The sequence below is a fragment of the Heterocephalus glaber genome, unplaced genomic scaffold (genome assembly GCF_053883595.1).
Source record: "Heterocephalus glaber isolate CG9 unplaced genomic scaffold, H.glaber_assembly_v1.0 deba00000470, whole genome shotgun sequence".
NCBI lineage: Eukaryota > Metazoa > Chordata > Mammalia > Rodentia > Bathyergidae > Heterocephalus > Heterocephalus glaber.
In genome coordinates, this window is record NW_028258145.1 from 27,159,186 (window position 1) to 27,173,607 (window position 14,422).

General features: G+C 46.5%; 1 protein-coding gene across 8 annotated transcripts in view; it reads left to right on the top strand.

Annotated features, from left to right (window-relative positions):
- Positions 1-1,601: 1,601 nt before the first annotated feature.
- The window catches only part of Eva1a (eva-1 homolog A, regulator of programmed cell death), a 55,957-nt gene continuing 43,136 nt past the window's right edge, over positions 1,602-14,422 (top strand). The window contains exon 1 of one of the 8 annotated variants that reach the window (XR_015448549.1): positions 1,602-1,642. The gene's annotated coding sequence lies outside the window, so the exon portion shown is untranslated. The other 7 variants (XR_015448548.1, XR_015448550.1, XR_015448551.1 and 4 more) reach the window with 7 other exon arrangements.

A 14,422-nucleotide genomic window follows, 5' to 3' on the forward strand; every position in this document is an offset into this window, starting at 1 on the left:
GGTAGAAATCATCATAGTGTTATATCCAAAGCTAGGTCAGAGTGCTTCATGTCTTCATTTCTCTAGTCTGGGGGTGGTAGGGTTGGGTGGGAGATGAATAGTCACTAGGAAGTATTCTAGAGCCAAATGGTTTCATACAAGTCTATGCTTACCTATTGGCAGCTACACTATTCATTCATTCACTTACTCATCATCCAACATACACTTATTCAGCACCAGTGGCCCTGTGCTCAGCACGCAAACCTCTGATATCTGGAATTCATGCATGCTGTGTCCTGGGCTGGCATACAGAGCATTACATCAGGAAATCTGCTTCCCAATACACCTCTCCATCTGCCTGCTGGTGGAGTTGGTGAGTTAGAGGGAGCTTGGATGATGGCATCTTGCATGCCAGAGTGTGGAATTTGAAATCTAGTGTGTATTTTTTTCAGATAAGGAATCTGAAATCTGAGAGAGGAGTATTTACTCAAGTTTAGAAAGTAATTCAGTGACTGAGGCTACAACCTGGTTGATTAATTTGGGAAACAAAGGCTCTTTCCATTAGATCAATTCCTTCAGAGCAGAGTGAGTGTGTTTTCATCTACACATGGGTGTTGCTTTCCTTTATGAAGAGCTGCATTTCAAGGTTAAATGAAGTAGCACTTGAATAAGTGTAGGACAGTGGTTCTCAATTCTGGTTGTATTATTAGGTCATCTGGAGAGCATTTTAAAAATTCTGATGTGGGGGCCCCACCCCAGACCAATTAAGTCAGTATATATGAGGGTGGAACAGGAGCCTCCTACAGGTTTTTAAAGCTCCCCAGGTGTTTTTAATAGCCAGTCAGAGCTCTGCAGTCTCATATATAGTCGTCTAACCTACAGTTGGTGGGCTAGAGAGCAACACTTCCAAATGTAATGCGCATTTGAATCATCTAGGGATTTTGTTAGAATGCAAATTCTAAACCAGCAGGTCAAGGTGACCCTGAGCATCTCCATTTCTAATAAGTTGCCACATGCAGTTAATACCAACAGACCTGGACCACACTTTCAGCAGTAGCTCCAGGAGGTGCTCTGGGATTCTGGTCACCTACTTGGCCACTGGATGCTCCAGTCAGAGCTTGGGAGTTACCTCTCTTCTTCAACCTCTCTTCACCTCCATACTTTGCACACTAGGCCATCAGATCTTGTCTATTCCCTGCAGCTCCTATCCTTCCTTGATGCATTGGCACAGCATTCTCCTTCCTGTGCCCCACCAGCACTGGCCTGACTCTGTGCTTTGCTAGAGTGTCTCCTGACGGAGCTTTCTCTTTCCCTCTTGTCACTGCCAGGTCTGTCTTCACTCTGTAGAAGTAGAAAGCTCTTCCTTGACACAGGTCTTAAGAGAGCACGGCATTCCCGGGCCTCTTCTCTCCCTAATCACCTGTGAATGTCTAGGAACTGGATGTCCTTCTGCTCCCAGTATTTCCAGCACTCAGCTCAGCGCCCATCAGACTGTCAATAAATACTTATTGAATTTAACAAACAAAACCTGAAACTCCAGTAAGCAAGGCCAAACAAAAGCTTTGGCTGTTCTCTTTCCGATAAAAAATGAACATTCCTTTGAGATTATGCATCAGGCTTTAAACTCTCCACGGGGCAGGAGGGGGGCGCAAATTTAACAAAAGTAAGTGGTTATTTCCTGTCTGGGTTGTGTGTTTTAATACAGGCTCAAAGCAGGCGACGGGGCAGGAACTAGAGATGGATGCCGGCAGAGACTTGGAGGTCTGCTTTCAAATTTGGGCTCCTCGCTGCAAGGAGAAAGGCTGGAGGTTTGGGCCAGGGTGGAGCCAGAGAGTCCCCGCCGGCGCGGGGAGGCGGGCAGGAGTCTAAAGCGTGAATTAACTTGGCGCGGAGGAGGCGCCGCGAGCCGCAGCGTACGGGTTTCCCGTCTTGCCAGAGCCCACAGGGGCCGCTGGCCTGGGGAAGGGGGAGGGAGAGAGGGAGGGCAGGTCCCGAGCAGAAAGGGTGGAGGAGGGGGGAAAGTGAAGGAAATGAGACAACCTTTTCCTCCCACTTACTCGGGCTTCTCCAGCGTTTGCGGGGCTAGGCTCGGCAACTCGTGAGCGCGGAGGCCAGGACCCCGCGTCCCCAGCTCAGCCCAGACTCCGACGGGCAGCCAGATTTCTCTCCGAGGCGCGGGTGGCAGCCCAAGCCCGGAGCAGTACTTTGTCGCGTTCTCCCCTCACTGATCGGCTCTGGGTCTCACCGCTCTGCTCCGGAGCTCCCGGAGCGCAGTCCCCGGAAGTGCGCGCCGGCGGTCCCGGCGAAGGTAAGCGGCACCCCAGAGCGCTCCTAGGGTGCAGGGGCGCCGGGCATTCCCACGGGCCCTGGCTTCTCCCCAGAGGCCCCTCTTCGCCAACACCTCGAGCTCTTCTGACCTGAAGCCTTTGCTTTGTTCCCCAACCCCTGCCCAGGTGCTGCAGGCTGGGTGCCCCAGGGAACTCTTGCTTCCCGGCGCTTTCTTTTTTTTTGTCTCCTCTTCCTCCTATCTCCCTGTCGCTTTCCCCGCTCCATACTTTTCCTTTTCTGGATCTAACAACTCTCAGCTTTCCGTCTCTGCAGTCTGGCTTTGGAGAACAGGTCCTTTCCAAATCTGGGCGCCTCTCTCCTCCTCCGCCTCCGGGAGCTGGGCTGAGCGGGTTGACCCGCGGCGGTAACTGGGTGTGATCTAGGCCTGCCGGGGGCTGACCTGCTTGAGATTTTCGTGGCTTAGGCTGAACTATTTACCTGGCTCGTTTCGGAGACACTCAGTTCCCCGCGCGCTTTTAGCGACCCTCAGGATCCCGAAGTCAGAGTGGATGGCGTAACGAAAAGGCTGGGGGCGCCCCCTAAAACCTTAGTGGGACGTTCTGCTGGTCGAGAGAGGCTCAGTCTGCCCCAAGCCCTCACCTGAGGGGGTCCCTATGACTGGGTGGAGTGCACTCAATTGGAGCCCACGGGATTTCGAAGTAATGAGAAGTTTAGGCAGAAGAGGAGGACAGACCACATTGAGCACTAGGTTGCGGTTTCGCTCTTAGTAACTGCCTGAGCTCACGTGCGTATCAAGTCTGTGAGTAGTGACTCTTATCTCCATTTTACAGAGGAGCAAAATGAAATGCGGAGAGATTAAATAACAGCCTAGGGGGCCACACCAATTAGAAAGGGTCCAGCCAGGATTTGGATCTCGGATGTCTATACCACACATCCCAAGTCCAGCCCTACAATGTTCTCCTCCCTTCAGTCAAAGCAAAAACCTACCATCACCTCCTTGCTCATGCTACAGGGAACCAAGCTTTTTCCTTTCTGAGCAAATATATCTTGATTCTATTCAAACCCAAAGTATTTATTTAGTACTTAGTATCTTTGCATCTCAATGGCAAGTACGGAGCTGTCACTTTGTTTTTTGGTGGGTTTTTTTTTTTTCCGGAGACAAGGTCTTGCTAAGTCTCTGAGTTGCCCAGGTTAGGCTCGAACTTAAAATCCTCCTTCCTTAGCCTCCCAGAGGGATGGGATTCCAGGCTGTGCTACCACATTGCCCAAGTGTTTCACCTTTGAACCTCAGTCTTTCATCCCTACCTGTCATCCTGTCTGCCACCAAATACACAGTTCTGCCTCAGAAGGCTGGATTAATCTCTCCTCTTTGAAAGGCAGTTAAGTACAATGGCTAGGATTAGTCTCTCTTCCCTGAAAGGCAGTTAAGTACAATGGCTAGGAGGCCAAGCCCTACAGCCAGACCACCAAAGTTTGAGTCCTGGCTGAAGCCTTTCCGTACCCTTCTATGGCTGGATTTCCTCATCTGTAAAGTAGGGATGGTAGAATTTAAAGTGATGGTTCTCAACTGTGGTTTGACTTTGCCTCCAAGAGACATCTGGAGTTGTTTTTGGCTGTTCCCATGTGAGTGGGGGAGGATGCTATTCATCAGGTGGTGGAAGCTAGGGATGCTGCTAAATATCCAGTGTTGCACAGGACAGCCCTTCCTCCAATGCAGAATTAACTAGGCCAAAGTGTTAATAGTACTGAGGTTGAGAAACCCTGGCTTAGTGTATCTGTACATAAAAGTCACCATTATTTCTAACTCTCATCCTTATCTGCTGCTATTTGGCTGATTATACCAGCCTCTGTCCTCATGTCTTTATTCATTCCAATGCCAGTATTATGTTGCTAAATCCACAGTAGGACTTATTATGATACTGCATCATACCTTTGTTGGTCCTCCTTTGCTAACAGAAGGGACAGGGATCTGCAGATGTTTTACATCCATTAAAGGTAACTCTTCTATGTGTTTAAGTTTGAGAATCATTGGATATACGGAATAAAATCTAATCTTGCACACATAACAAGTGGCCCCAACTTACCTTCACAGACTCACCTTATGCCACCTTCTCTGTGCTCCTGCCATCCCTCTCAGCTCCCTCTTCTTTTGGTGTTCTGAGTCCTGACTTTTTGGAATGTCCTCCTCCTCCTTTGATTGGCAAGTTCCTCACCATCCTTTGAGACTCATCTCTAGTGCACTTCTGGATAAAGCATTCTTTACTTCCTGAGACCTGTTGCTTCCTGCTGCCCCAGTGCATTGCCCTTTTTGTTCTTTCAGTATCTCTCTTACAGTATGTACCTCACCATGTAGTGATCCCTGGGAATCTCTCCACTGTTCTTTGCCTACCCAGAACCTGACACAGTGTCATCGTGTTCACAGTGGTGGCTGAGCTTTTCCAGGCTTTGAGGTTCTGCTGCCTGTGTTCATATCCCAGCTCTGTCACCTGTTAATTCTATGACCTTTGACAAGGAGACTCAGTCTCTCAAAGCCTTATTGGTAAAAAAATGAAGAGTCTCCACCTTCCCTGCAAACTAGTGTGACTGAGTGCCTACTCTGTGCCAGGATATGGTTCAAATTTGGTGTTTTAAAGAGTTTTTACTCACTTAACCCTTGTAATGTCTCCTTAAAGTTAGTATTGGTGTTGTCCTATGTTCCTAACAAAGAAATGGAGGCACAAGGAGGCTAAGCACTTTGTCCGGCATTATACTCACTAGAGGTGGGGTTATGATTCACACAGACATCTGGATTACAGAGCATATACTCTTCATACTGTGTAAATTTAAGCTGAGTTTAGTTCAGTGCATGAATGAAATCCTGTGAGAGCCTCTGGGTTCTTCACCTGCACCATACTTGTGATCTAAAACTATGCCACAATTTTAAAATTCCTGTGCTTCCCTCCTTGCCTTGCTGCAGTCACAGAGGAGCAGGACTTTGGAGTAGTCTTCTGTTACAGCATCAGTCTGGTACCACTAGCTCAGATGCTGAATGGAGCCTATGTGTGCCCACTCAGGGATAGAGCTCTTTGGGGATGTGAGTGGAGTTCACACTCTTGCCTGGACAAGAGAGATACAGACGTAAGGTCAGGAGCTTCACGACTCCAGCTTTGTCTTTAGTAAGCATGTGCCCTTTTGCAGTGAGCATCTAAAAATAGTGTTGCAACCAATCAATGAATGGGTAGGGGTAAATGTCACCAACTGGTTCTCCTCCCTCTTTATACCCAGTCAAATGCAGAATATGCCTTCTCTCCAAGTATTATGAGGAATATCTACGTATTAAAGGTAAAACTTGTTAAGGGAAATTAATGACCCATATGGAGTATTGGATAACCAGATTTGGAAGCAGTTGATGTCGTCTGTGTGAGTCATGTATGATATAGGATACTAGGTTACAGCTGATCACTTTACCATCATGGAATCTTACTTCTTCAAAAGCAGCATTGGCTTTGAAGTTGAGCCCCCTCCTTGTTGGTCCTTAGGCCACTTGTTCTGTGGGCCAGACTGTCTCGCACAAATACCTGCCCATTTGTGGACTCTGGCTTCCTCCACAGCTGTCCTGCACAGCTGTAAGCCCCCTGCATTTGCCTGTTTTGGCAGATTATCCCCCAGAGTGTAGTAGGATGAGGCCACTTGGCCTGTGCAAGTGCTTGCCATTTGTTGAGGGGCTGCAGAAACACTCCAGTAAGGGCTGCTTTTGAGAGTAGAGCATCACAGAGGTCAACAGAATGTGGAGCAGGGCAAGAACATGCCTGTCCACGGACATATCTCAGACGCTGCAGATGCCCTGTAGCACTGCCTTTCCCTGTAGGCCCCAGACTTTAGCCATTTCTTGGCATTGTACCCTTTCTTGGGATACCAGGCGCTGATCTGAGAAACACTTTCCTCCAGGATGTCAGTGACTGGAGTAAAAGACCTAGAACCTTTGGGCATTATTTGTATTTACACTGAGGCTTTAATCGCCTGTCCTGGAAGAACAACTAGTCATGGTGGTGGGTAGAGTGGGGATGTCAGATTTGGTGCCCCATCTTCAGGTCTCTGATGTCACACTTTATTGGCCCCATCTTTGGGGAAGCTCCTTTTAACTGACAGGCAAGTACATTTCTAATGAAGCTGGCTCTTAGTTCTAGGGAGGCACACTTTGCCCCGTTGAGGTTTTGGGCTGTGAAATGTACTCTGCTGTTTGACTCTATGTGAAATCCTGTTTAAGAACCATTTGGGTCTGGAACTGGAGGGGCATCTTGAGATGTTATCATGGACTTGGAGTGCAGGTGTGATGAGTAGTTCAGTGCTGGCTGCCAGAGACAGGGAGGTGAACAAGACATGGGCCGTATCATCCAGGTCACAGTCCATGACATAAAGTGGAGATGTGAAGAGGTCATCAGAATGTGTTCAGGAGAATAAGGGACACCTGAGTAGAGAACTATAGGAAATCAAAGAAACCAGCCACCATTTGGCTAGAGTCAGGAAAAGCATCTGAGGAGGATGTTTGAGCTGGGCCTTAACACACAAGTGGGAGTCTCCTAGGTTTTTGAGGGGAGTGGAGCTGGTGATCAAAGGGCATTATTATTAGGAAACAGTATGCATAAGGTAGAAAGGCAAGAAAAGGGCTGGCAGATGCATAGGTATAGGGTGGAGACTAGAGGCCTAGAAATGGCTGACTTTTTAACAGTCCAGTCCCTGTACTGTTGGGAGACAACGGAGTGTCTCAGGTGTGCCAAGCTCTCTCTCCTGCCCCTCCTGCCCTTCTCTCTCTGAATGATGGCTCTCCTTCCTGCCTCTGCTGGCATTGTTTCCTCTTGGGGCAGTGGGAACAGAGCCCAGGGGTCAGGCAGGGACACCGTCTCCACTAAGCAAAGAAACACAGTCAAAACAAAGCTGAGCTTGGTGCTTCTGGGTGGTTTGGTTTTGTTTTGCTTTTCAAAGCCATGGCTGATAAACTGTAAGGATGGCTCCTCCATAGTCTGGGCTTTGAGAAAATATTACAGCATGCAAAAGTTTCTATGATTTCCTAATTGCTATGTTTCTCCAGACTTAGGGTGAAAAAGACAGAAGGGAAAGGGAAAGAAATAGACAAAGAGGGAGAGGTTTAAGGTCCTCAGACTTCCTTTACTCTTTATTCACCACTTAATGACCCCTGGACAGAGAGGAGGCACTTAGTGATAGATGAGTAAATGCTCTAACATAGAAGTCACATACTCCACTTTCAAGATACTCACAGCCTGAATGGAGAGATAGATAAGAAAACAGCACAGCACAGTGGACTGGTACCATGAAGACAACATGCCAGTGGGTGCAGAGGAAGACCCAGGCCAGCTAGGGATCAGGGAATGGACACAGGGAGAAGGATGCTGTCTTCTGGGGTCTGTCCATTCTCTAGAGAAAGTAGCCCCATGAGTTGTTACAAGTGGTCAATTATAATAGCACTTGAAGTGAAGTCCAGGTCTGTGCTATGGGATTTAGAAGCCTCTGTCTCACTGATCCTCACAAATCCCCTAAAGTTGGTATTACAGGAGAAAATGGGGCTACACTCATACCTAAAAGGCAGACCTGTGACCAGATCTAGGCCACTGACTGAGCTCTGTACCTCGAGATGATCTCAGGGTACACCATGATCATCAAAGATGCTTTTAGCAAATCTGTTTTCAGAAAAGAAAGTACAAGAGTTTAGGCTGCTTGATTGGGGCAGGAATGACCATTTCCTCCCTTTCTGTCACTTTGTCTCACCCTGCCTAATGCTGAAGCTGAACCTGGGTGGTTAGAGGCTCACTGCTCTGGAGTTGAGTGATGCTGTTCCTCATGTTACCACTCTTTGATCACAAAGGCAGCCTGTACTTTGTCCTTCACAGGGACAGGAGGTAGAGAAGGCACCATAAACTTTCGAGGAAAACAAGGCTTCCTGCAGAACACCTGCTCTATGTGAAGCCTCTCCCCTTTGCCCTAGACCCTTCTGCCTGTCACTCAGAAGGGCAGTAGCTTTGGGCAACAGACTCCAGAAGATCTTGTTCCTGCTTGGGACTGGGAGATTACAAGGGCTGCCTAATCTCCATCCCCAACTCACCCCAGGCATCTACACAAATAGCTTTCTATCCTTTTGCTGACTCATCCTGTCCAGACAAGACAGGCCAACCCATGGGAAGGGTCAGGTAGGGTCTTTTATTGGAAAACACGCATTACTTTCCTGAGACCCTCTGCCCTTTGTGCACCTTGGTTGAGTGACCTTGGACAGCAGCTCCTTTGTTGCTCTGAGATGCCAGGGTGAACAGGAGGGTGGGTGGAAGTAGGGAGTAAGTGCTGCTTTTTGCCCGTGAGAACTTGGCCCGTTTATCCCTCAGTGAGTCTGTCTCATGGGGCAGGATGGTTAGCTTGAACATTCTGCAGCGTTATATCCTGAGAATGCTGTTGACATTCAGAGAACAATGACTTGACATTTAGTCTGGAAAAGACCCAAGAAAGTGAGAAGTGTCCCAGGAGGGGGACCTTTGTGCTCACAAAGATAGCTTGGTAGCCTTGATGTGTCTGCTCAGCTCAACCTATCATTATTCACGGACACCTTCATGTACCACATGTAGTTCCAGGCTCTGGGGACACAGAGATGAACAAGATACTGCTTTTTTTTTTTTTTTTTTTTGTACCAGGGATTGAACTCGGGTCCTTGCGCTTGTGCAGCAGGCAGTGAAACCACTGAGCTAAATCCCCGGCCCCCAAGATACTGCTTTTGTCCAGGGAGCCCAGCAATCCAGTGCAGAGACAGAGAAGGGAATCTGAGATGATACTGTAATGTTTGCCGATCATCTCTCTCATTAAGATAACTTCTCTAGAAGCAGGACATACACCTTGTTGATTCCAAGGGCCCAATGCAAACTCTGGCATACAGTAGGTACTCAATAAATGTTGCCTTAGTCCATTTTCTGTTGCTATAGCAGAGTGCTAAAGATTTGGTATTTTATAAAGAAAAGAGGTTTATTTAGTCCATGGTGTGGAAATCTTGCTTGGCACCTGATGGTGATCTTGCCACTGGCTCATGCCTTGGTGAAGGGCATCATATGGCCAGACAGAGTAAGGGTGCTAGGACAGGTCTCTGCTTCTTCTTATAAAACCATTAATGCAATTATCAGAGTCCTACCCCCATGAGCTCATCTATTCCTAATTATCTCCCAAAAGACCCACATGCAAATACCATTAGTGTATGACCTTGGGGATTAAGTTTACAACCCAGGAATTATGGATGACACACCCAAACCTTGAAGTTGTACTGCCCTAGAGGCAATCCCAAATGCTACTGAAGAGGACAGCTCAACTCAGCTCCACAGCAGGTAGGTCCAAGAGCATATGCATTGAGAAGGCTGAAACAGTGACATCCAGAGTTAAGGGGGGTGGGGTGGGGGAGAGGGGATAGAGATTGAGAACATAGGTAGAGGGGCTGGCGAGAAATGTAGGCCAGGTGAGCAGACCTACCTGCAAGAAGGTGTGGCTGGAGAGCAGGGAGGTGAATTTGTAAAGGAGTGAAATAGCCACATCAGGAAGGACCTGGCTAATGAATCTGGGTTTTACTTTGAAGGTACTGGAGAGCTACTGTGAGATTCATATGAAGGAAAAATAGGATCAGAGTAATGATAGACCTCTCTGGCAGCAGAAGAGACATTGATGAAAAACAGGAAGACCAATAAGGATGCCATTGCAGTTCAGGGGGGTAGAAAACTGCTGGGTGGGGTCAAGAGTCAGAAACATCTCAGTGTACTTTCCAGCCTTGCAACATCTCCGTGTAGCTTGCTATATAGTAATTGTCTCTGAGCCTCTGTCTTCTCTGGAAATAGGGACCCTAGTTTCTTCCATATGGGTGGTATGGCATTTGGCATATGGGGTTGTGCATGATGAATTACGTGAAATGTCTACTACAGTGATCTATCCATAATTGCCATATGATAATATTGGCCAGTATTATTTAAAATACTGTTATTTATATTCATCCAAGTGAGAAATAATGAGGTTCTAACTAAGACACTGGCAATCAGGGTGGAGAATTGGTCATGGAGTCAAGAAGTATTTTAGCAGAAAAGTCAACACAATTTGGTGACTGATTGGTTGGAGGAGTAAGGGAGGGGCAGGAGTCTAAGATGACTGGGACATTTTGGCCAGAGCAACCAACAGGGAAGATAGTGGGGCTATTCATAGGAGAGGTGATGGAGGAGGAGGAAGAGGGAGCAGTGTTTGCAGGAGAGCACAATGAGCTCAGTTTCAAACATGCTGACTTTGAAGCAGCAAGCAGCCAGAGAGATGTCTGTAGGCAGATGTTTTTGTAGGTTTGACCTTCAGGAGAGAGATCTTAGAGAAGATTCATGAGCAAATTTAACAAGAAATAATGAAGTCATGGTGAGGATCAACTGGTCACAGAGAGTTGTGGAATGTGGGAAGAAAATTTATGATGGCTAAATCTTATTGAATATGTGTGGGGTGTTCTAAACTCTATGTGTAGTTCCTTTCAACAACCACTGCCAGGGGAGAGGACATACAGAGAAGCAGAAAGAAATGTTAGATTGGAGTGTGGAAGAGGAGAGTTTTCAAGAGCGAGGGATAGGGATCAGCAGCATCAGATCACATAGAAGTCCACATGAACTGAAATGTCCACAGATTTGGGAACTAGGAAACTATTCATGATGTAGTGAGGGGAGTCTGAGAGATGAGCAGGTTGTTGAATAAATGTAAAGAAAGGAAGTGGAAATATTAAGCACAGGCAATTACTTCCAGAGCTTGGCTACAGAAGCTGGAATTGAAAGGACGATAGCTACAGGTATTAGGCAGAGGCACTGCTTTAGAGAAGAAAACCACACATGGAGAGAGATGAGCCCAAGGGGGCCCTGCCAAGCAGCCACAAATGCATTGTGCACACTGGAAAACTATCTCTGTGTTCACTGTCTGTTTCCACAAAAATCTTTACTATTTCTACCTGTACTCTGGCTGGCATCCATGTTGTCAGTTGAGCATCATTACGAAGTCCTGGAGAGATGTTTCAGGTCTTCAGCCTTTAATAAGTAGAGCAGAGGGCCGGGGATTTAGTTCAGTGGTTTCACCGCCTGCTGCACAAGCGCAAGGACTGAAGTTTGATCCCCGGTACCAAGAAAACCCCTAAAAAACAAAATAAGTAGAGCAGAAAAACTTTCTTTCTCAGTGCCCGGTGGTGAGTCATCACTCATTGAATCCAGACACTCAGATTTATGTACAGTATATGAATTTGCCTGTAAATTCTATGAAATGGCATAAAATGCTAGGCACCACATCTTCACATGGGGAATCAGTGTCTGCTCTGTAAAGACTGGGGAGGTGAAAATGCAGGTGGCATGAGGTGCTGAGCAAGAAGGAAGGAGATGTAGATCATGGTCAGGCCGTGGGAAAGGAACAACAGGTTTGGACTGGACAGAAGACACTTGATCTTCTGAGCAAATATGTGAAAGGAACAGAGGGAGCCTCGTGCCTTATAGGAAATGGAGACACAAAGATATTTACTGGGGTTACAGTTGTCTGCTTGGAATGACCTTGGATGATTTGTCTACTGCCTGTTAAGTTCTTAGTAATGGAAAAGACTAACTGGGCATGGTGGCACATCCCTGCAATCCCAGCACTTTGGGAAGTGAGGCAGGAAGGTCACAGGTTCAAGCCCAGCCTTTAGAACTTAGTGACTTAAGGAGGCCCTGTCTCAGAATAAAATGTTTTAAAAGGGCTGAAGTTGTAGCTCAGTGTGAAAGCCCTGGCTTCAGACCCCAGTACACACGCGCATACACACAAACCTCCTCCCACACACACACACACTCACACACTCACACAAGAAAAAGACTGACATTTCCCAGCCTTAGAGAACAAGGGTCCTCCAGACTCTGAGATGATGTATTTTTCTAGGGGCAAAGGCAATCTTTGTGTTTTAATACCTAGAATTATTTTATTCAGGCCACAGGCAGGTGCCACAGAGGCATAAAACCTTGACTTAAACTAGAAATTCAGCTTTGCCTTGGTTCATGGCACTGACATCCCTGAGGCTCAGGGATAGATTTGGCTGCCAACTTCATAAATTTGCCTTGGATGAAATGGCATCTTTGCTCTCTTTGGAAACATCTCAATGAAGTGTACACACCTTCACAGAGGGCCTTTATGGATGGGGCTTCCCCAGAGAAATACTTTCCTGAATCAGAAAGGCCACACAGGAAATTGCCTCAGGATATTTTTGTGGGTTTATTTTTCCACATGAAGCAAACAACTCACAAAAATTATTTGCTTGACCTTAAGCCTTTGGGTATCAGGAAAAGTGAAGAGGGCATCTTTCAAGAATCACATTCAAGCTCGGATGTTCCTTTGGTCCCAGAGGACACTGAGAAGCAAAGAAGGACACTTCACCTTAGTCCCCTGGACACTCCTGTCCTGGCCAGGTTGTTTCTCACTTGGATTTACTCTTGCCTTTGGCGAGTTGTGGGTTGATGCACAGACAAGCACCTCTTCCTAGCAACAGAGGTAAGGAGCTGTAGGTGTCTTGCTTCACCTTTCTTCAGTAGCCAAGGAATGGAGGACATCCTTCTCCAGGAAGGTGTGGCTGGAGTATCCTGGCTTTACTACAGTTCTCTTGGTTATCAGTTTACTGTCTTGTGGAAGACATATGCACATGCTCCCCCACTGATTCTAAGAATAAGTGCAAAGGGCTGTATACATCATCCAGGCTCTCAGTGGTGCTCATTCCAATTGCCAACTGTGGGATGTCAGAAGGGTCTAGGAGGGAGTATCTGGTGTGCTCAGATAATAAATGCTTAGATTCTTTCACTTGCATTTGACTCATTAGAAAAAGTTTTATTTACATTGAGCCAGTCATTTATTCATTCAACAGTGTGTACAACTGCTATGAGGCTAGTTCCAGCTGCGTGATATTAAAATGGTGGTGATTCCCATAGCCTTAGTTCTTGCTTCCTTGGAGATCACAGTTGTTAAGGGATGGAACTTAGAGAAATAAATACACAGATAAATATAGGATAAAAAGATACTACGGTGAATGCTGTGTCAGAAAAAGAATTGGGTGACCTAGGAGGGAATGAGAAAGAAGTCGGTCTAGATTGGAGGGGTCTAGGGAAGAAGATACATAGATTCCTATGTAGAAAGATATGTAGACTCTATACACCATGCTATTTATTGGAAAGATAGAAAGTAGATGGTGCTAAGACAGCTCCAAGGAGGAGGTGCCTGACCTTTGGATAAGACTAAGAGAGGAGTTCTGGAAGCTTCAACAGGAAGGGATATTTAAGAAGAATCTTGAACAATAGTTCAGAGCTTCTAGATGAAAAGGGAACAGTGGTTCTTATTGGAGGGAAGATGGTGTGTTTGAGAGGAGTCTTATCCAGTAAGGACAGAGTTTATGCCACACATCAGGGAATGGCAAGAGATGAGCCAGGCCAGCTAACATGGTTAATAGTTTTCGGATGCAAGTCACCGGAGGGAGTGACAAGCTACCAACAAAACTTTTTCTGTAAAGGAAATTTTGTGGGCTGCACAGTTTTTGTCACACCTGTTCAGCTCTGTCACTATAGTGCATAATTAGCTGAAGACAGTATGTAAATGAATGAATCTGGCTTTGTTACAGTAAAACTTTATGTATAAAAATGGGCACGGGACTGGATTTACTCATGAGCTGTCATTGGCTACCACCTGCTCTAGAATGATAATTCTGGTAGCTTGGTAAAAGTTGGTTAGAAGACAAAGAGGGAATGGAGGCAGGGAGGCCAGAAGAACTTGAGCTTTAATTCAGAGCACCTTATGAAGGAACAATGGGGAAAAATGATTTGTGACATGTTCCAAGGTAAAAATGCCAAGATTCCATGACCAGTTTGATGAGAACATGTCTATTTGTTTCTTTAATGCTCAATGGACTGATTCTCCCAGTGGAGAAAAAAAAATAACCACAGGCCTTTTGGGCATGTGACTCAGAATCACACACACACACATCCTAGAGATCACCTGCTGGTCAGCAGACATTGTGCTTAGTGCATTGGATAGACTACTGCATTGTTTAGGCATAATTCCTGAGAATTCTTAAGACTATTCAGTACTGTTTTCTTTTTCCAAGCTGTAGTATAGAACTGATAAA